General features: G+C 43.5%; 1 non-coding gene across 1 annotated transcript; it reads right to left on the reverse strand.

Moving 5' to 3' along the window:
* Window positions 1–20538: 20538 nt before the first annotated feature.
* Window positions 20539–20703, reverse strand: LOC124720581. The gene has a single exon (XR_007006213.1). It is a non-coding gene; the product is annotated as a U1 spliceosomal RNA (small nuclear RNA).
* Between the last annotated feature and the right edge of the window lie 2914 nt (window positions 20704–23617).

Consider the following 23617-nt stretch of genomic DNA (forward strand, 5'->3'; position numbering starts at 1 on the left):
CTTTTGCTATGCGGCAAAAAAAAAAAAAGAAAACAGAAACAAAACGAAGGATAGTGACAGAGAAAAAATTCCAAATACATTTTTGTAGTATTGGCAAAGGCGTTTACCATTAAGTAAGTTATTAAACAAAAAGCATCATATCTGTTGTCCTGGTATCATAAAAAATGAGTCAGTGTACTTGCACACAGGGCTGCTTTGACCCACAGAGTCATTTCTGCGTGAAAAAATGGTAATATGATGCTGGTACAAAGTAAATTCAATGAATGTCACTAGATTAGACATTCAAGAGCATAAGAAACAAATAATTTTCAAGGGTAAGGACAGGGGGTAATAAACTTCAATCAGAAAATTTACAAGCGTAGCATATTTCTTCATCTGACCAATTAATTTTCAAGTTACGCCTTGCACTATGAAAACTATTTACAAAGAGACTAGATCATATGTTAAGGATACTGTAAATTATGAACATGAGGATTTTTACACAAACTACTCAACTGTGAATATTTGAAAATAGCCACATTTTGTTAACCTTGTTCCACTGATAATTGTCACCAAATTCTCCTGACGACAAATAGTTTATCTCTTTGTCGTATCCATTTGCAGTAGGACTTAGTCTTTCCCATATAGTTTATTTCAGCATACTCATTAGTCACCTCAATCCATATTCTAAAATATTCTTGTTTGTAGTACAAAGCTGTTGCTTCCTCCCCAACAGTTAATTTATCTTTCAACATTTTGTGATACTGGACAACATGTTGCACATCACAAGAACTTTCAGAATGACTATCAGATTCTAACACCACTTCATCTTCATTTTGGCGTCACTTTGACATGGGCTAAAGTTGCTCCAGACTTCACAGTAATGTAGACCATTTTACAGAAGTGTTAAATACACAGTGTGTTTGAAAATGAAGTCCCTAGTTTTAATGTGTCGTAGAACCTGTACAAAGTGACGTACACTATTCCAGTTTCTGGTGTTTGGTTCATCAACTTTCCAAGTTTGGCTCCCCTGTGGTTGGCGGTCTGCTTGACCTTGAGATGGCACCAGTGCTGTTTTTTTCTTCTGTTCAGTCCAGGTGTGCGTGCAGTGCAGAGCAACCACGCAACAATGTGTACACCGCAACAGAAAGCGCAGTGTGTTATTTGGCTTGTGAAAACTGTGTCGGTTACAACACAGCAAAGTAATTTTAGATGTGAGTAAAGTGGCGAACTACCTGCAGCAAAAACTGTCTATCATTTAAAGTCATTCAAGTCTTGCTTCACAAGTCTGCACCACTCTGAGGTCTCTGGCTGTGAACACTCTATTAAAGGATAGACGAAGGTGGTATTCTGGTAGCTATGCTACTACGCTATCTGTTGGCACATGACATTGAAACGATAATATCTATCATCCATCAGGTTTCATATGCCATCGAGGGATCAAAAGTGACATCATTATTCGAGGTGTACACCAGGGTCCCTGAAGATGGACTCACAGCTCGCCAAATGTCACCGACAGTTGGCAAAGTTTCTATCAGATGACATACCCCCGAAAAGCCCTCAACATGTCGGTAGTCTCGTCACACATGCAACAAATGGCAATTGGGGCAAGACCACTGGCTTGCCATATGTGTGGCAGGAAAATGACGCCGAGGACCCAAATGTCACTGCAGGCAAAAATTATGATGCCCAGAGCTACACAAAACGCGACGTCAGCACAGGCAAAGACAGACTGGGGCTGTTGCCTCGGCATCAATGGTGGTAACTCACAATGACACAGCAGGAGGCGAGACCATCTAGGGTACCTGACAGGGCTCCTGGAGCTGTTGACCATGCACACCTAATTCTGCCACCTGACAATTGTCAGGAAGGATGTCCCAACCTCTCGCCAAAAACTCGTGTGATTCTGCAATTTATAGTATGTCAGCTAAAGGACGGTTAGATAAGGTCAACGCCCTAGTCTGATCCTCAGGATCACGAGCTAACTGAACAATTATGTTTCAGGCTGCATACGACTGCCCGTGGCAGTCGTGGTCCTATTTCAACTGCAGCCACGTTGCTACAACATGGGTTTGATGGCCGAAATACTGTGTAAGCAACTGACAACGTTTGTCAAAGGAAACCTTCTTGGGCTCAGTGGAGGGCTGAAAATTTGGCACAATGTCATAGAGAGTGTGGCATCGTACCCTTCTGACTTCAACTGACAATAAAACCCATTTAATGAATAAGATTTTTTTTACTTTTTAATAGTGTAGGTACATATCTAAAGTTTTCTCTTACACAGTTCTGAAAATCATATAAATAGGTGATGTTCCCCATTGCCCACAAAATGTCTAAGCCTATTCATGGCACTCATAAACCTTACTGGCACAGCAGCAGGTACGTTGGCCATTTCTACCTGAATGTTGGACTTCAGGTCTTGTAGGGTCCTTGGACAGTTCATATAACTGGACTCCAAATTGCCCCTTACTGAGGTGAGGCGCTTCTTGACATGTTGCCTTGAAACAGCCATTGATGCCCTTGAAGAGTAAGCTGTTGCTCTGTCATGTTGTAGTGAAATGTCCACCAAGTCAAGGATGATGTCCTCTGTTGTAGGAGGAGGGTAGAGTGAGTTGTTGGGGTGGATGACATCATCTATGGAGCAGACAGGGATGGTGAGCTCGAGGGGGAAGGGAGGAGGTTTTGCTTTTTCATTTAGAGGAGGGTAGGATGGGGTTCATTACAGGTATTACAGGAGGGAAGAGATGCTAGGTTGGGGCAGTTCTTCAGGAAGTGGGAATCTGTGCAATTGGGGCTGGTAGGGGGACTCTTACAAGCAGCAGCGACATGGTCATTATACTTAAGGTAGTGTTGGAAGCGGTATGATTCAAGAGGGAACAGAAGGGGTCAACTTCGATACATATCTTGTAGATGAGGGCTCCCTCTATAAGGAGGTGGTCGACAAAGGAGGACGATTCCATGAATAGTCACATACGGTAAGTAAGCCCGGCATCATCTAACATGCGACGGGCTGAGCAGATTTCAATGTCGGGATTGGAATTGAGTTCTGAAAACATCTCAGCCTCCGTGATCGTGGGGTTAAGCTTTGTGATCACAGCAGTGAAGGTCGGTGGACGATGGGGAGATCGAGGCTATCAGGGAAAGGAGGGGGTGTGGTAGGGGGAAGGGTGGCCTGTGGGCCAAATTGGATACGTGGGATTTTGGAGAGGAGATTGGTGTGGAACGAAGTATTGGGGGATTTGATGAGGACCAAGTTCTTGTAAGGAATGAGAAGAGAAATGTAGGAATTGGGGAAGTATTTACAGGTGGCCAGGGTGAGGGTGTGGACATCGAGGAATTGAGGGTCAGGATTAGAGAGAATGAAGCTGTGGGTTGAAGGATTTGTAGGGGTGGGGGATGGGGTCACATCCATGAGGGTGTGTGAGTTGTGGGGATCAAGTGTTTCTCTAGTGGAGAGGGTGGGGGCAGGGTCAATATTTTGGCATTTAGTAGGTTTATTGAACAGGACAGGTTGTGAAGACAGCTGGGGCATGGGTTGGAGCAGGTCCTCCCTGAGGGGCAGGTGATGCAGGGGGTGGTGGTATAGGTGTGGCAGATACTGTGGTGTGGTGGACTGAGATTCATGCTGGCTGGGAGCCTGACATAGGTGTTGCAGTGAGTGGTGGGAATTCTGACAATGGCGATGGGATGACAGCTAAGGGTGATGGAGAGGGAGAGTCAGGGGAAGTGACAGCTGAAAACAGTGCAGGAGTGGGGTGGACAGGGAGGGAAGGGAGAATGGGGATGGGGTCTGCAGAGGAGCTCCTTGTGGTGGTGGTTGGAGCAGCTGAGGGGGAGGTGAAAATTATGGATGGTGGTAGGGTGGGCCATGGTGGTAGTGAGGAAGTGGGGGGGGGGGGGTGAAGATGGCGACGGTGGTGATGGCGAGAGCGACGGTGACGGTGGCGGCAGCGGTAGGGACGATAAACGGCTGTGGCAGCAAGGACAGTGGCGGTGGGGAAGGACTGCGGCAATGGCAGAAGGATCAACAATGATGATGGAGTGCTCAGTGAGTGGGAGGCAGTGGCGACTCGACTAGGGCGGGATGGCAGCCCCTGCAGGTGGTGAAGGTGGTCTGACAACCCCCTCCGGGCAGCAGCTGGACGATGATGGCAACAGGGCTGGCAGGCTGACAGACAGACAGACAGACGGATGGCTGGCTGGCAGCAGCACACAGACGGCAGCAGCAGGGGCATGGGGCTCTTCCAAATGCGCCAATTCCACCCTGAGTGTAGCCCAGGCAGTGCAATCCTCCGGCTTCGAAGCGAGGGGATCCATTCCTCGAGAATGTATCATATTTTACGAATTTGTTTTCTTTATTTAATTTCAATGCCCCATACGGGGCGAGCAGGCAGCAGCATAGGCGCTGCTTTTCAGCCGAGAGAGTGCATAACAGGGAGACATTTAAAACAACGTAAAGGAGAAAATATGGCGAAACAGGCACATAAAAGGGGAAACATAAATGAAGATAGCGTAAGAAGAGGATGATTGTAAAAATGCTGATAAAAATCTAAAAAGTGTACACAAAAACCACACACTGTGATGAGTAAAAGAAACAAGGTGAAGTACAGCTGGAGTATAAAAGCTGCGATGGGCAGCGTAGCACACAATCATCACGGACAGCAACACTGTGTACGAGACCAGCACAATATTAAAATCACAGCTCTTGACATCACTGTAGATCAGCGCCAAACACAACACTGACATAGCACACTGACGATGACGAACGAACTGAGAGGATCTGCCAGAGTACGGAGACAAGGGAGAATGGAAGAAAGGAGGGATGGGCGGTGCTAGAGGGGGGAAGAGAGCGGCAGACAGGTGGGGGTGCACTGAAGGGAGCCATGGAGGGAAGGATGGGGGAGGGAAACAGCTGAGGAGGGGGTGCAGAAACTGTGGGGGAAGGGGGAAAAACCGCTCTGGGAGACCAGCGTGCAGGAAACTGGCCTGATGAAGAAGATGGAAGGTTTGGAGGTCGAGAGAGGGAGGGATACAGCAATAGGGGTGCAGGAGGACACCAGGGGTTGGGGGGGATCATGCCTGCAGAAAGTGTAAATGATGCTGGTTTGTTGGAGGAAGAGGAGGTGGGGGAAGGGGATGAGGTCATACAGGAGTCATGTGAGGGACGGAAGGTGGATATGGAAGGTAAGGCTGAGTGCGTGGCATTCTAGGATTTGGAGGGCCTTATAAAAACGGAGATCCAGGCAACGCTGGCATAACAGAGGGTAGGATGGATGAAGGATCACGACAATGCTCCACCACATTCCTCGCATTTAGTTCAGACTTTCTTGGCAAAAAACCAGATTCCTGTGCTTCAACAGGCTTCTTACTCTCCGGATATGGCCCACTGCGACTTCTTGTTGTTCCCCAAACTCGAGCGGCCATTGAAAGGAACAAGATTTTAGATGAGAGGATGTTATGGCAGCAACAACAGCCAAGCTAAAGTCTATTCCAAAAGAGGCCTTTTCGGCATGATTTCAACAATGGCGGCACTGCTGGGAGAAGTGTGTGAAGTCTCAAGGGAACTATTTGACAGTGATTAAGTAACCAACATTCCTGGTGAGACAGCTTTTTTTTTTTGCTGGCAAAAGGTCGGATACTTTTATAATAGACCTTGTATACAAAAGCCAATGCCCTGACACTGGATCATCATCAGCCAGCCCAAACTGCTAAAGATAGAAACCTGAAATTTGGAAATGGTGTTTATCTTACACTTTAGGCCTCGTTTAGGAAGAGACTTTTCGAGACTCCACCCCTAAGGAGTAAAATAGGGGATGAAAGATTTTTGTGACACTATGAAATGTATTCAAATTAAATCAAGTGTTGTTCAGGGAAGTAGATTAGGAAATGAGACACTTAAAGTAGGAAATGAGTTTTCCTATTTGTGAAGCAAAATAACTGATGTTGGCCGAACTAGGGAGGATATAAAATGCAGACTGGCAATGGCAAGAAAAGCGTTTCTGAGGAAGAGAAATTTGTGAACATCGAGTATAGATTTAAGTGTTAGAAAGTCCTTTCTGAAAGTATTTGTATGCAGTGTAGCCATGTATGGATTTCTGAAAGTATTAGTATGCAGTGTAACCACATATGGAAATGTAACAAGGATGATAAACAGTTTAGACAAGGAGAGCATAGAAGCTTTTGAAATGTGATGCTGCAGAAGAATGTCGAAGATTAGATGGGTAGATCATGTAACTAATAAGGAGGTACTGAACAGAATTGAGGAGAAGAAAACTTTGTGGTACAACCTGACTAAAAGAAGGAATCAGTAGGTAGGACACATTCTAAGGCATCAAAGGAAGGAATCAGTGTAGGTAGGACACATTCTGAGGCATCAAGGGGTCACCAGTTTGGTATTGGAGGAAAGTGGATGTAGGGGGCAGGGGGCGCTAAAAATCGTAGAGGGAGACCAAGAGATGAATACAGTATGCAGATTCAGAGGGATTTAGGTTGCAGTAGTTACTCGGAGATGAAGAGACTTGCACAGGATAGAGTAGCATGGAGAGCTATATCAAACCACACTTTGGACTGAAGACACAACGACAACATGTCGCTGTTAAGCAATTTTGAAACTATATCTACGAAAAGAAGCATTTGGTTTCTCAGTCAGAAATAAACAAACCTGTGTTTAAGCATTTTTGTAAATGTAACACTTATGGGATCTTTTTAAGGAAATCGTTATTAAAGAACAACTAAAGTATTTTTAAACCTAAAACTATGAAAATTAGTATTTTAGTTTAACATAGAAAGCCTAATATTTCAGTATGTTTGGAAATTCAACCCCTGAAGGGCTGAAATAGCAGATGAAATGTTTCACAAAAATATTTCATTGGAAACCATTTTTAAAGCTAAACGTTTGCAAATTTGAATTTGAGTTCTTGGTTAGAAGTAAAAAATTATGTGTTTTGGTGTTTTTGGAAATTCACCCCCTAAGATGGCAAAATAGGGCTTGACTGATTCACTGACGCATCATCGCCCAGCCCTGACTGATAACGATCGAAACTCTAAATTTGGAAAAGGACTTGATCTTACACTATAGGCATGAAGAAGGGATTGTTCGAAATAACACTCCTAAGGCGGTGAATGAAATAGGGGATGAAAATTTTTATGAAATTATCTCATTATGAAAGAATTTTCAAAGCTAAATCGATAACAATTTGTATTGGTCTCTCAATTAGAAATTAAATAAATATGTTTTCAGTGTTTTTGGAATGTCAACCTGCATTGGTATGAAAAACTTTCATCGTGAAGGAAATTTTCTAGCTATATCTATGAAAATTTGTATTTACCTTTTCCATTAGAAATAAAGAAATACATGTTTCAGTGTTTCTGAACAATCAAATCCTAAGAGAGTGAAATAAGGGATGAAAATTTTTAATAAAATGCTTAGTTATATTAAAAAATCTACGAAAGAAGATATTTCACTTCTCAGTTACGTATAAGGAAATGTGTTGAGATATGAAAGTTTCTTTGGAAATATCATCACAAGAGCGCAAAAGGCATGATCAGCTAAAACCGTGGCCACCAGGTACTATAATCGCATTTTAGTCAAAAGTGTATTAGGAAAGGACCATGCTTCTATGCCCTTAATTACCACGAGAAGTTCAGAAGGTGTTTACAATTTGTGAACAACATACTTATTTGAATAAAGAAAAGCAAATAATGTGCAGACCACACAATCTGTGCAAACACGGCAGAGGATGACAAGCGAGTGCATAATTTCTATACATTCTTTTCAATTAACATAAGTCAGGATCTAAGCGAACACAGTCCCTATTTCCAAAAATACAGGGTGTTACAAAAAGGTACGGCCAAACTTTCAGGAAACATTCCTCACACACAAATAAAGAAAAAATGTTATGTGGACATGTGTACGGAAACGCTTAATTTTCATGTTAGAGCTCATTTTAGTTTCGTCAGTATGTACTGTACTTCCTCGATTCACCGCCAGTTGGCCCAATTGAAGGAAGGTAATCTTGACTTCGGTGCTTGTGTTGACATGAGACTCATTGCTCTACAGTACGTTTGAGCAGGCATTGTTGGTGAGGTCTTGATTGAGCCCCATGTTCTTCCACCTACGCTCAATGGAGCACGTTATCATGATTTCATACGGGATACACTACATGTGCTGCTAGAACATGTGCCTTTACAAGTACGACACAACATGTGGTTCATGCACGATGGAGCTCCTGCACATTTCAGTCGAAGTGTTTGTACGCTTCTCGACAACAGATTCGGAGACCGATGGATTGGTAGAGGCGGACGAAATCCGTGGCCTCCACGCTCTCCTGACCTTAACCCTCTTGACTTTCATTTATGGGGGCATTTGAAAGCTCTCGTCTACGCAACCCCGGTACCAAATGTAGAGACTCTTCGTGCTCGTATTGTGGACGGTTGTGATACAATACGCCACTCTCCAGGGCTGCATCAGTGCATCAGGGATTCCGTGCGACGGAGGGTTGATCCATGTATCCTCGCTAATGGAAGACATTTTGAACATTTCCTGTAACAAAGTGTTTGAAGTCACGCTGGTACGCTCTGTTGCTGTGTGTTTCCATTCCATGATTAATGTGATTTGAAGAGAGGTAATAAAACGAGCTCTAACACGGAAAGTAAGCGATTCCGGACACATGTCCACATAACATGTGGTGTCACCGCCAGACACCACACTTGCTAGGTGGTAGCTTAAATCGGCCGCGGTCCAGTAGTACATGTCGGATCCGCGTGTCGCCACTGTGTGATCGCAGACCGAGCGCCACCACAAGGCAAGTCTCGAGAGACTGACTAGAACTCGCCCCAGTTGTACGGACGACATTGCTAGCGACTAGACGTACGAAGCCTTCCTCTCATTTGCCAAGAGACAGTTAGAATAGCCTTCAGCTAAGTCCATGGCTACGACCTAGCAAGGCGCAGTTATCCATATCTGGAGAGAGTCTCACTTGTATTATCAAGAGCAATGTATAAGAAGACATTAAAGTTAAGTATATGAGAAGCTCCGTTCTTTTCTTTATAGCTTTCATCACGTATCCTGTTTCAGACTTAACGCAAGACGGCGTGAGTTGACGCGTGCCCTTTCGGCTACTTCACTGTGGACTGGCTGCCTTGTCAGTCCACAACATTGGCGACGCGGATTAAAAAATCGTGTTCTTTTTACTTGTTTTGCACTAATTTGCTTGTGTCATGGCTTCGCCACATTCTCCAGATGTACTGTCCGAATTTTATCGCTTGCAGAATCAGCAGACGCAGGCGTTATTGGATGCCCTTGGAAAGCTCGTCCAGGGTCAACGTGCACTGCACCACGATGTGGCAGCCGCCGTTTCATCGCTACCGCAGCCACAACATGCCGTTGCACCGTCCTTCCGTAATTTTGACTCAACCATGGAAACGTGGCCGGAATGGTCCCGACAGTTTGGCTTTCATCTCGCCGCCTACAGAATTCAAGGTAATGAGCGGCAGCCGTTTTTGCTTTCTTGTGTCGGTGTGTCCACCTACCGTGTGATAGTGAAATTGTTTCCCCGACGCGACGTAGCAACTCTGTCCTACGAAGAAATTTTGTCTGCTTTAGATGCCTATTTCAAAGAAACAGTAAATGTCATTGCAAAAAGGTATACGTTCTTTCGTACGAAACGTACGGCCGGTCAGTCTAATAGGGAGTGGGTTGCAACATTGCAAGGACTTACTAGGGATTGTGATTTTCAGTGTGACTGTGGACTTCCTTCTTCAGATACTATTGTGCGCAATGCTTCTTCCATTTCAGCTCCGCTTCATCGCTTACACCGTAAAGGTGTTCCGTTCGTCTGGACGACGGAATGCGAACGCGCCTTTCGCCAGTTGAAATCGGCGTTGCTTTCAAATACTTGCCTTACGCCATTCGATCCCCAGAAACCCCTTTTGTTGATGGTAGATGCATCGGATTTCGGGATCGGTGCTGTGCTTGCGCACAAAGATGGATCGCATGATCGCCCTATTGCCTTTGCGTCAAAATTGCTCTCATCTGCGCAAAGAAATTATTCCCAGATAGAGAAAGAAGCTTTGGCTCTCGTCTTTGGTGTTACAAAGTTCCATGATTTCTTGTATCGTCGTCACTTTACCATCATCACAGACCACAAACCTTTGACATCGCTTTTTCATCCGAACAAGCCTGTACCTCCGCGTACAGCGCAGAAATTCATTCGCTGGTCTATTTTTCTCTCGCAGTACCGCTACAATATCTTGTATCGGTCCACTGCTCAGCACGGAAACGCTGATGCGTTGTCCCGTTTGCCTGTTGCTGAGGATAAAGCATTCGATTCTTCCGAACTTGCTTGCATGTTCATTGATTCGGAAACCGATGACGTGGTCGAATCGTTTCCGATTGATTGTCGTCGTGTCGCTACAGCCACAACTGCTGACCCTGTCCTTGCTACTGTTTCGCGTTTTGTTGCTACGCAATGGCCCTTGTCAAAGTCACGGATCGAGGATCCGTTGGTTCGCCGATTTTTTGCCCACAAGGAGAGACTTTTTGTACGACGTGGTGTTTTGTTGTTGCGTTCTGATACTGATCAATCCAGAGTCGTGGTCCCACGTTCGTTCCAGTCCTCTGTCTTACGGCTTCTTCACCAAGGACATTGGGGTATAGTGCGAACGAAACAACTTGCTCGACAGCACTGTACTTGGTTCGGAATCGATGCTGCGATTACGAATATGTGCTCCTCTTGCGTGGCGTGTGCCGAACAACAATCCACACCGCCGCGGCAATTCTTTGCATGGTCGAAAGCCACTTCCCCTTGGCAACGCTTGCACATCGATTTTGCTGGTCCCTTCTGGAATGCTCGATGGTTGGTTGTTGTCGATTCCTTTAGTAATTTTCGTTTTGTTGTCCGGATGTATTCCACGATGTCGTCTGCCACAATCCAAGCCTTGTCTGCTATCTTTTGCATTGAAGGTCTTCCGCAGACTATTGTTTCCGACAATGGCCCCCAATTCATGTCCGCAGAGTTTCAGTCATTCTGCAAGGCCCATGGTATTCAACATCTGACATCCGCGCCGTTTTCACCTCAGTCAAACGGTGCCGCTGAACGATTGGTCCGGACTTTCAAGTCACAGATGTTGAAGTTGAAAGAGTTGCATTCTCGGGAGGACGCGTTATTGCTCTTTTTGTCTTCGTATCGCTCTCAGCCCCGCGATGGTCGTTCGCCGGCTGAGTTGCTCCACGGTCGTCCTCATCGAACCTTGATGTCTTTGCTGCATCCGCCGCATCAGGTTCCTGTGCAGCGGCAGACTCCTGCTTTTGCTCCTGGCGACGTTGTTTTCTATCGCAACTATCGCGGTTCACGGCGTTGGCTCGCAGGGCGCATTCTTCGATGCCTCGGCCGCGCGATGTATTTGGTTTTGGGGACCTCTGATGAGGTGCGTCGGCATCTCAATCAGCTGCGCCTCTGTCGTCGCCTGGGTTCTGCCGCTCCCCGTCTGCTTTCAGCGACGGTGCCGTCAGGTCAGCGCCCTGGGGACCCATCTACTGGCTCGCCTCATCCCCAGGTGTTACCGACGCTGCCTTCCATTTTGCCTCAGGGCGACGCGCCGCCGCCGCCGCCTGTTCTCCCGCCGGCGGCGCCCGCAGTGGACGCGTCGCTGCCACCGCCTGGCGCCTCCCTGGGTCACGCGCAGCCGCTCGCTTCCCGTGACCAGATGTCCTCCGCCATGGAACTCTTGCCCACTCCGGACCAGATGTCGTCTTCGCCCGTCGGGTGCCCCGACCACATGGAGGTCGACCCTTCGGCCCCTCCTGTCTCTTTACGGGCGCATACACCGCATGTTGACGTGCACCCTGGACTAGGTTTTCAGGCGTTTCCTAGCTCCCCTCGGACCGAATGGCCGGGTGCGGGTGGCACAGCCTCGCCTGTTGTTAGGCTCCCCACCTCGTCACATACGTCAACATGGGGTCCTCCCCATGGCGGACGGAAGCCTTATAACACGACCGTTCGCCGATTTGTGGGGGAGGAATGTGGTGTCACCGCCAGACACCACACTTGCTAGGTGGTAGCTTAAATCGGCCGCGGTCCAGTAGTACATGTCGGACCCACGTGTCGCCACTGTGTAATCGCAGACCGAGCGCCACCACAAGGCAGGTCTCGAGAGACTGACTAGAACTCGCCCCAGTTGTACGGACGACATTGCTAGCGACTAGACGTATGAAGCCTTCCTCTCATTTGCCGAGAGACAGTTAGAATAGCCTTCAGCTAAGTCCACGACCTAGCAAGGCGCAGTTATCCATATCTGGAGAGAGTCTCACTTGTATTATCAAGAGCAATGTATAAGAAGACATTAAAGTTAAGTATATGAGAAGCTCCGTTCTTTTCTTTATAGCTTTCATCACGTATCCTGTTTCAGACTTAACGCAAGACGGCGTGAGTTGACGCGTGCCCTTTCGGCTACTTCACTGTGGACTGGCTGCCTTGTCAGTCCACAACATAACATATTTTCTTTCTTTGTGTGCGAGGAATGTTTCCTGAAAGTTTGGCCGTACCATTTTGTAACACCCTGTATTAGCCGAACCGAAGTCCTGGAAATTGCCCTGACTACTGTCAAACGATTGGCAGCTGCTGCGAATCGGGTGTGTTGGAAGGACTCCAAGGAGTCGTGTACCTGTGATACCGGTATCAGAGGCACCTCAAGTACTATTCTCTCCTGTCGATCCTGTCTCCTCAGCAGAAAGTACATTACTCGTCCATTTGACTGGGAGTGGCTCATCAGTGGCAGATCTAGGATTCCTGTACAGGGTGGACGGGCACCAGGGAGGACTCAGGGTATTGTACCAATCCCCATAACCAACAAGTTAGAGGTGCAGTCTTTTACTGAAACTGAGTCAGTGGGGCACACTTCATTTGTTTTGGGGAAACCTGTGTTGTCCATTTTCAAGAGGAGGCAAATGCAAAAGGAGTCTATTAATTGTCGGCAGCTCAAATGTATGGAAAATGTTGGTACCCCATACAGAAATGGCAGGAAGGGACAGGAAAGAACACCAGGTGTACTCGGTGTCTACGCTTGGAGGCCTCATTCGACATACTATTCCAGCAACCATTGAGCAAACAGCATGCAACCAACTGCAGGTTGTGGTGCATGTTGGAACAAAAGGTGCCTGTCGTCTGGGCTCTGAGGTATTTCTTGAGTCATTCAGGCAGAGAAAGTTGAGAAGACCAGCATTGTCCCAGCTCGCAAATTGCAAAAAAATGGTTCAGATGGCTCTGAGCACTATGGAACTCAACATCTGTGATCATCAGTCCCCTAGAACTTAGAACTACTTAAACCTAACTAACCTAAGGACATCACACACATCCATGCCCGAGGCAGGATTCGAACCTGTGACTGTAGCTGTCACGCGGTTCCAGACTGAAGCGCCTAGAACCGCACGGCCACACCGGCCGGCCGCAAATTGCAGCATTGTCCCCAGAACTGATCGTGGCCTTTGGTTCTGAGTTGAGGGGAAGGGGTGAACGAGAGACTTCGAAGTTCTGTGATGAACTCGGCTGCAACTTCGTGAACTTGTGCCATAGGGTTGAGAACTGTAGGGTCCCCCAATATGGGTCAATTGTGCACTACACATCAGAGGCTGCTACTCATGTTGCTGACTGTGGGCGGGGCGCACGCAAGGGTTTTTAGATAAAACGCTCTCTATCCAGTCCAGATAATGATACGTGTAGGAAACCCAGAAGCATCGGTGTGAGATCGAAAGAAATGCCTCCCACAGGTGACAGTATTAAAATTCTAATGGTAAACTGCCAAAGCAATCGCAACAAAGTGTCAGAGTTTGAAACGCCCATGACAAGCAGTGAAGCTCACATAATACTAGATGCAGAAAGCTGGTTGAAACCTGAAACTGATAGCAGTGAGATTTTTGGTGAAAATTTTATATCGAAAAGATTGGCAAATGAGAAATGGAGGTGGTGTATTTGTCGCAGTAGGCAAGAAACTCAAACCGACCGAGGTAGAAATTGAAGCCGCATGTGAGACTGATTGGGCAAGACTTGGTATCATGGTTGGGCATAACATGATAATTGGATCCTTCTGTGGCCCACCAAACTCCTCTCTTGATGTAACCGAAAACTTTAGACAGAACCTCAGTTCACTTGTACATAATTTCCGCAATCACACTGTAATCATCAGTGGAGACTTTAATTATACAACAGTTAATTGAAAAAATTACAGTTTTGTTACTAGTGGGCATGATAACACATTGTGTTAAACTTTACGAAATACCTTCGCTGAAAACTAACTAGAACAGATAGTTTATAAACCTACTCATGATGGAAATGTATTTCAGCTTATGGAAACAAATAAACCTGACCTCTTTGATGATGTTCACATCGAATCTGATATCGGTGATCATGACGAAGTTATGGCAACAGTGATTACCAAAGTGCAAAGAACAACTTAAATAAGCAGAAAGATATTTATATTCACTAAACTAGATAAAAAATCAGTAGTGTCAAATCTCAATGAGGCACTTAAAACTTTCAGCACAGGGCAGGAGCATGTAGAGGAAAGATGGCTCAATTTTAAAAGAGTAGTTGACCATGGTAGTTATCTACCCAGTAGAAGAGATCATAATTGGAAGGAATCTCCATGGTATACAGTCACTATAAAGAAATTTCTAATGAAACAGAGATTACTACGTAATAGCTGTAAAACAAAGCATGAGCCTGTAGATAAAGGGTACTGAATGCAGTGCATTTGGCTGTCAAGAGAGCAATCCGAGATGCCTTCAATGACTACTGTAACAGAAACTTGTCAAATGATATAAAACACAAAGAAATTCTGATCGTTCATAAAGGCTATTAGTGACACGAAAGTTAGTGTCTAGTCCCTAGTGAATAAGACAGGAACTGAAATTGAAAGTAGCAAAGCAAAAGCTGAAATGCTTAACTCCCATTTTCAAATGCTCTTTTACGAGAAAAACCCAGGAAAACTGCACCAATTTAATCCTCATACCACTAAAAAGACGAACGAAATAAGTATTAATGTTAGTGTTGTTGTGAAACACATGGAATCTCTATCATATTCTACACCGAATTTGCGCTCTATTCTAACTATAATCTGTCGTAGATCCCTCAAACAAAAAACTGTGCCCAATGCTTTGAAAAAAGCTCATGTCACACCCACCTACAAGAAGGGTAGCAGAAGTGATCCACAAAACTACCATACAATATCCTTGACACTGATCTGTTGTACAATCTTTGAGCATATTTTCAGCTCAAACATAATGAGGTATCTTGAACAGAATGACCTCCTTAGTGTCAATCAGCATGGATTCTGAAAACATAGAACATGTGAAACCCAACTCGCTTTTTCCTCAAATGCCATACTGAAACCTTAGGATCAAGGAAGTCAGGTAGATGCAATATTTCTTGATTTTCAGAAAGCATTTGACTCAGTACCACATGTACGCTTATTGTCAAGTGTATGATCATATAGGGTACTGAGTGAAATTTGTGACTGGATTGAGGACCTTTTGGTAGGGAGGAAGCAGCTTGTCATCTTGAATGGAGAGTCATCGTCACATGTGTGTCCCAGGGAAGTGTGTTGCGACCCTTGCTGTTCATGTTGTATATTAATGACCCTGCAGACAATATTAATTGTAACCTCAGACCTTTGCAGATGATGAGGTTATCTATAATGAAGTACTGTCTGAAAGAAGCTGCGTAGATATTCCGTCAGATCTTGGTAAGATTTCCAAGTCATGCAAGAATTGGCAACTTCCTTTGAATGTTCAGAAATGTAAAACTATGCACTTCACAAAACAAAAAAACGAAATATCCTATGACTATAATATCAGTGAGTTGCTATAGGAATCGACCAACACATACAAATACCTGGGTATAACATTTTGTAGGGACATAAAATTGAATGATCACATAGGCTCAGTTGTGGGCAAAGCAGGTGGCAGATTTCAGTTTATTGGTAGAATACTGGCGAAGTGCAGTTCTAGAATATTGTTAAAGTGTAGAGGATCCATACCAAATAGGATGAACAGGATACTGAATGTCTTCAGAGAAGGGCAGCATGAATTGTCACAAGTTTGTTTGATCCATGGGAAAGTGACACAGATATACTGAAGGAACAGAACTGAACTGGTAGACACTTGAAGATAAGATGCAAGCTATCCCGAGAATATCTACTAATAGAGTTTCAAGAATTGGATTTCAATGATGACTCTAGGAATATACCACAGTCTCCTACGTATATCTCACATAGGGATTCTGGGGACGAGATTGGAATAATTGCAAAGCGCACAGAGGCATTAAAACAATCATTCTTTCTACACTCCATACGTGAATGGAAGAGGAAGGAACCCTAATAACTGGTACAATGGAACGTACCCTCTGTCATACAACCCATGGCGGTTTGTCGTTAATAGGCGTAGATATAGAAGACAGTAAATGTACACAACTTGGCCATTTTGCACTGCATGCTGGAAGCTTAAGCTCGCCATTGCCACCATGTTGAATGGCATCTGATGCGTTAGGAGATGCGTTAGGAGATGCGTGTGGGAACCAAACCCTGCCTGCTTCTTGCGTGGCAGGCAGCACACCTCAGTCCACAGTGGGCACTGCAACAGCACAGCATGCTGTATTTTTGTTTTAGTGCTAATGTTGGGGACATTCTATACAGGCCCAAAGTCATATGATATTCACCGACTTCTTCCCTTCCAGAAAAGGCAAAAGTTATATCATACATGTTGTGGGGCGGTGGGTTAATAATTATAATAACCATCATCATAAGTAATAGGAGGAAATATTTGAATACTATAATATTGTTTGCCGTCTTTTACGAGAACCTGGAAACTATTTCTGTGGTCAGCCAGAAAGTGATGGAGAACATACTGGCCATAGTTTCCAGTCTGAAAATCCATGTTCTTGTCCAACCCACTGAAAGAAACGTTTCTATTCTCTATTTACTCAGCTGGATCAGGACCATGTTAATACTAAAAATAAATCTTTCTATCCTAAACAATACAATGAGCAATTCAGAGGCGACCTCTACGGTAAGTTCCTATTAAATTGTCTTTCGCTCTGACTTCTGATAATCAAAATAATTGCTCACCACAAAAGTGGAAAATAATCGTTACCACTTACCACGTGGATTTATGAAACATTACACGCACTGTACCAACAGTTACTTCCACAAAATCTAAGTGATCCAGGACTGTGTACAGTCCTCGGGATTTTGCTTTCAATTATTAGTGAAAATATACATTTAGTAACAGCCTTTCTCTGACGTCATCCGAGGCAGCGTATACTCCGGTGTTTGGTTGACGCGGATCGTATGTTGGCTGGGTGCAAATTGAAGCCTAGCCTTGCCTCTCAGGCTGTATTTATATAATGGAGCAGCGGACAGCCAAAGGAACACCTGCTGTTTTCCACTGTATGAGGTGCGTTCAAGTTCTAAGGCCTCTGATGTTTTTTCTCCGGACTGGAAAGAGATAGAAACATGCGCATTGTTTTAAAATGAGGCCGCGTTCATTGTCAATACATCCCAGAGATGGCAGCGCCGTACGGCAGATCGAATTTTACCGCCAGTGGCGAGAATGAGAACTGTTTTAAATACTTAAAATGGCGACGTTTTCCTTACTTGAACAGCGTGCAATCATTCGTTTTCTGAATTTGCGTGGTGTGAAACCAATTGAAATTCATCAACAGTTGAAGGAGACATGTGGTGATGGAGTTATGGATGTGTCAAAGTGAATTCGTGGGTGCGACAGTTTAATGAAGGCAGAACATCATGTGACAACAAACTGAAACAACCTCGGGCTCGCACAAGATGGTCTGACGACACGATTGAGAAAGTGGAGAGAATTGTTTTTGGGTATCGCCGAATGACTGTTGAACAGATCGCCTCCAGAGTTGCCATTTCTGTGGGTTCTGTGCACACAATCCTGCATGACGACCTGAAAATGCGAAAAGTGTCATCCAGGTGGGTGCCACAAATGCTGACGGACGACCACACGGCTGCCCATGTGGCACGTTGCCGAGCAATGTTGACGCTCAACGACAGCACGAATGGGACTTTCCTTTCGTCGGTTGTGACAATGGATGAGATGTGGATGCCATTTTTCAATTCAGAAACAAAGCGCCAGTCAGCTCAATGGAAGCACACAGATTCACCGCCACCAAAAAAATTTAGGGTAACCGCCAGTGCTGGAAAAATGATGGTGTCCATGTTCTGGGACAGCGAGGGCGTAATCCTTACCCATTGCGTTCCAAAGGGCACTACGGTAACAGGTTCATCCTACGAAAATGTTTTGAAGAACAAATTCCTTCCTGCACTGCAACAAAAACGTCCGGGAAGGGCTGCGCGTGTGCTGTTTTACCAAGACAACGCACCCGCACATCGAGCTAACGTTACGCAACAGTTTCTTCGTGATAACAACATTGAAGTGATTCCTCATACTCCCTACTCACCTGACCTGGCTCCTAGTGACTTTTGGCTTTTTCCAACAACGAAAGACACTCTCCGTGACCGCACATTCACCAGCCGTGCTGCTATTGCCTCAGCGATTTTCCAGTGGTCGAAACAGACTCCTAAAGAAGCCTTCGCCGCTGCCATGGAGTCTGGCGTCAGCGTTGTGAACAATGTGTACGTCTGCAGGGCGATTACGTCGAGAAGTAACGCCAGTTTCATCGATTTCGGGTGAGTAGTTAATTAGAAAAAAAATCGGAGGCCTTAGAACTTGAATGCACCTCGTATGCCCTCAGTAGCAGCCTCTAAATGGCCACTTTCTCGGACACATAATGCTTTATAACGCTATTGTGTATTAATTTAGAATACTCGTAATTTTTGTATGAATGTAGTTAAATTGGTTAAAATCACAGAAAAGGTTTTACCTCGCCTACATATGAACTTTTCTGTCTAGAATTTTCATAACGGAGCTGGCAGTAGAACATTATCTCTGAATTACAACTTTAAGAGGCCTTATATTTGTTACTATTTATATCCACACCTTGAAACGTGTTATAGCACAATTGTTTAATAGGTTTCATCACGTGATGTAACCAAAACTTTCTAGCATTAATATTACAGATACTTAATCTATTACAAATAAGGACGTTTTTCTTCCAAATTTAGTTTTCAGTAAATTACTTGAAAACTATTAGAGGTGGTTGGATGAGGTTACATAATTAAAGTTTTTTGTACTAAACTGAAACTTCATACAAATTTTCATATTTCTAAGTCTAATATGCAGCGCCTTCAATTTTTCTTAAAAACTTGGATTCTCACCAAAATATTGCTTTAATCACAATGAAACTTGTACCAGTTAATTTTGACATATATCTACACATTATGACCATTCCTGGCTTTATTATTTAGTGCCACTTATTTTTTTCTTAAATCGATGTATTTGCGGAAAATATTCATCTGATCAGTCTGAGATTTGGCAGTTTAAACATTTATATACTAAAAGAAAAGTTTGGAGTAGGTATTAAAATCCATGGAGAGGAAATAAAAATTTGAGGTTCGTTGATGACATTGCAATTCTGTGAGAGACAGCAAAGGACTTGGAAGAGCAGTTGAATGGAATGGATAGTGTCTTGAAAGGAGGATATAAGATGAACATCAACAAAAGCAAAACGAGGATAATGGAATGTAGTCGAATTAAGTCGGGTGATGCTGAGGGGATTAGATTAGGAAATGAGACACTTAAAGTAGTAAAGGAGTTTTGCTATTTGGGGAGCAAAATAACTGATGATCGTCGAAGTAGAGAGGATATAAAATGTAGACTGGTAATGGCAAGGAAAGCGTTTCTGAAGAAGAGAAATTTGTTAACATCGAGTACAGATTTGAGTGTCAGGAAGTTGTTTCTGAAAGTATTTGTATGGAGTGTAGCCATGTACAGAAGTGAAACATGGACGATAAATAGTTTGGACAAGACGAGAATAGAAGCTTTCGAAATGTGTGCTACAGAAGAGTGATAAACATCCAAGTCTGCCACCCAACAACGTCGCTAGCATCTGATATGTAAATATGAAACACACCTTATAGATAACAGCCAGCTTTCTGCAACACAAAACTTAACACTGTGGTGATGGACAAATAGATTACAGTATTGCTTTACATAATCAATATTCAGTAATTCTTAATGGAATATTCTGATGTATAACTTCCCAAATTGTTGGAGATGTTCCGTGATAGCAATATTGTTTCATTAATAAGTACTTTATATAAAATCGCAAGTGTAAACATCAGGTAGCTTTAGCATAATAAATGCTAAAAATGAGTTATTTATTTTGAAAACAGACGTTATCTATATTCAAAACGCAGATGATATGTGACATATTACAAGAGTACAAAGAACAGTTTACCGACTTGTAATCAATCAAATACAACACTGTTGGTGTGCTCCGAACATTATAGATCAAAAGAGAGCTATCATTGATTCTTAACAACATCAACCACATTCCCCATTGCAGCCAAGACCTTGCACATAATCGGTTAGCGCGCATCCAAATATCGTAAATATAAAAACTGTGTTTCTAATGTAATAAGGTCAGGTATGTGCGAATGCAGTCCTGACTACCATAAATTGTGCACTCGAGTTACTCACACTTGATATAATCGTAGTTATCAACGTAGTCGAAGTACAACAGAAAAGTCACGTCCTGGTGAAACCACCTTCATGACTGCAGAATCCGCTTTGCCATTAGCAAGTACAAGCTCCAAAACACCTGCTACTTTATCTCGTATAGCGCACATCATACAAAGTGAGCGTGTATCGGTGTTCACATAATGTGCAGTGGTGAAGCGTCCATTAAGGCTCTAAGGTTGAGCCTACCCAAAAAATTCCAAAATAATTCGTCCAAACTGAAATCAATCCGATGTGATCAGGTATCCTCGTAAATGTTTTCAAATGTCTGATATATGCACCTGCCAGTATAATCCATCACTCTTCCCAAGGTTACTAAATAATAAAGGTTGGACAGTAAGTGCTCTGGTCTGCCATTGGCTGCTGTTGTGATGTCAGTGTGGAAGCAGGCACTCGCAAGTAGATGACAATGGCAAGCACATTACTTTAAGGTTTAACGAAAGATTATGTTTTTAAGGTTTTAACAAAAGATTTTGTTTATACCAGAATTTAGATGCTTTCCTGCTTCTAAAATATTGCATTTAAAACTGATAAGTTATATTCTATCGTAGCTTATGCCTTATGCATCGGTAAAACATCAGATCACATCCAAACTGACACACACTCGAAATGCGAAACATTGACTCAAATGAATCAGAAACTATTTGTTTAATCGCACTGAAATAAATTTACATAACCGCATATCTGCTGTCAATTACGGTTATACAAAAAAAATCAAATTTACTTACCATTTCTCCTCTGTAGTGAAGCTGCGAAGCAGTGTTGTAAACGTGCAAAAACATTTGTAAGACCAGTCTTGTAACGTCGTGACAAAATTCGGGAGATGTTTACCCCAGCATAGTATCACACGCAACTTAACTCTATGTACAATAGTTCTATCAAAAATGTATGTACCTATACACACAATATTTATTTAAAAAACAGACTACGTACTGAATTGATTATTGTTCCCCCTTTTTCGATTAACTGTTTCAGATATTCTTGCTCTGTCTTTTAATGAAAGCCAGCTTAAACGAATAAATGTGCGAGTTGTAGCGTATATTCTAATTATCTCTTTGTGTATATTGGGAAAATTTTCACCAAGTATTGCACGTAACTTAATAATGATGCTCCTTTCTCTAGAAAAATTGTTACTGCCATGAAGCTGACCAAAAGTCAGCTCGAATTGGATTATAGTCTGAAGCCATGTTTCTGAAGGCACAAGTAAACTTCCCCTAGGAATCCTGTACAAACAGCTGATAGGTTTTTCTCCTGGGATTGACATGAGCTCTTCAGTAGGTGTGGCTAATGTGTTCAACAAAAGAAGCACTAGACATAGGGATATCGCAAGCATAGTCTTATTCTGTTTTTTACATCTACAGGAGTTGGATGGTCATAAAAATATCCCAGGACCCTTACAAGAGGAAAGAAGTTTTCTAGACAGTACTCATTCAGCCTGGCAGTAAGTACATATTTAACATCGTATTTTTTGAAGTCGCTGAATAGACTTAAAGGTGACCGGATACATTTCATGAATCCTTCCTGAAAAGGTAACAAATGATGATCCAACACGCATACTCTCACAACATTTGTAGAACTTGCATTGTTCTTGTTCTTGTGCTTCGAAATGAATTCCGAATCCACATGCCAGAGGTTTCTTTCTTTCCAAGGTCCTTGAATTCAGAACATCTGAAGATCATTGACCAGCTGTACGAAGTCGCTAGTATGTCCTTCTGGCATTAAATACCGAACGGCCTGAGAAGTTGTGTGAGACAGCAATTCGGCTGCTAACCGAACTCTCTGTCCTTAACAGTGATGTACTGCTGAGTTAACTTTGGGCACATTTTCATCTCGCCACTGTCTAAAGCCAAAAAGTCTCTCGAACACTGATTTGGTCACTGCCTTATTTTCTACAATAATGCCTTCATTCAGCAAATGATTGCGTAACAGCTTAAGCAAATGTGGGACATCAACGAACACCCACACACGTTTCCGTGTATCGCCGGGATGAGGAAAACAACTGTTTATGTGCGCCACGCCAAGCTCGTTCCAAAAGGAAATGTTTTTGCTCCCATGTCAGCTACACAAGCCACAACGTTAAACGAATCACTGGCTAAGACGGCAAAATTTCATTTGAGAGGACAGCTGTCGTGTGACTGTCAGAATCAAAATAAACAGGTTGTTTCCAACTTACAAAGAACCCACACACCATGCCAATCAAAACATTACTGTGGGCTCCTAACACCCTCTCCTCTTGTTGTTCAGAGCAAATCCGTTCAGTTCGTCAAAGGACAAATCATAAAAATGGTCTCTGTCGGTGAATGTTTTAACCTGATATACATCATAATTAAAACAGCTTGCAAAATGCCAGGACTGCAACAAAAGAGCGGTTTATCCAAGCCCTCAACATCGACACTGCGGGTAGAGGATACACGATTTTTTCCCTCAGAAAATTATTACATTTCCGCGATATAGCACGCAGAGTAATTGATTCACAAATGTCCTCATTACTCCATCGAACCCTTTTATTTTTCCCAATACACGAATAACTTCATTAGACAGAAGAATCCCCTTGTTAATTTCTCCCTCGCGCAGAAGTCATGTTCTTGACAGTCGACTACGAAGATCTCTATTAGGCGCTCAAAGTTACAAACACTTCTTTGTAAGAGCAGCACTCCTTCTTTCTAATGCCGTTATAGCGTTAACCAAAGAAACTTTATCTGTTCCAGAAGAAAGATTATCATCTGTAACAGTGCCCTTATTTAGATGTTTCTTATTTGGTAACAGCTTTTCTGTAGTCTCGAGAGATCTTTTTTGTAGCTCTCGTGTCTCATGCTGTTTGCTTCTAACTTCTGTTGCATGTAAAACATTAGAGACGGGCAAACTGAAACACTTAACTGTTTCGAAACAAATGAAACAGTACAGTAAATGTTTCGATACGCTGTTTCGAAACAGTGTAACAGTTTGTGTTTTGTAATCTAATAAACCTACACATTTTATCAT

This window comes from Schistocerca piceifrons, chromosome 11 (genome assembly GCF_021461385.2).
Source record: "Schistocerca piceifrons isolate TAMUIC-IGC-003096 chromosome 11, iqSchPice1.1, whole genome shotgun sequence".
In the NCBI taxonomy this organism is placed as follows: Eukaryota; Metazoa; Arthropoda; class Insecta; order Orthoptera; family Acrididae; genus Schistocerca; species Schistocerca piceifrons.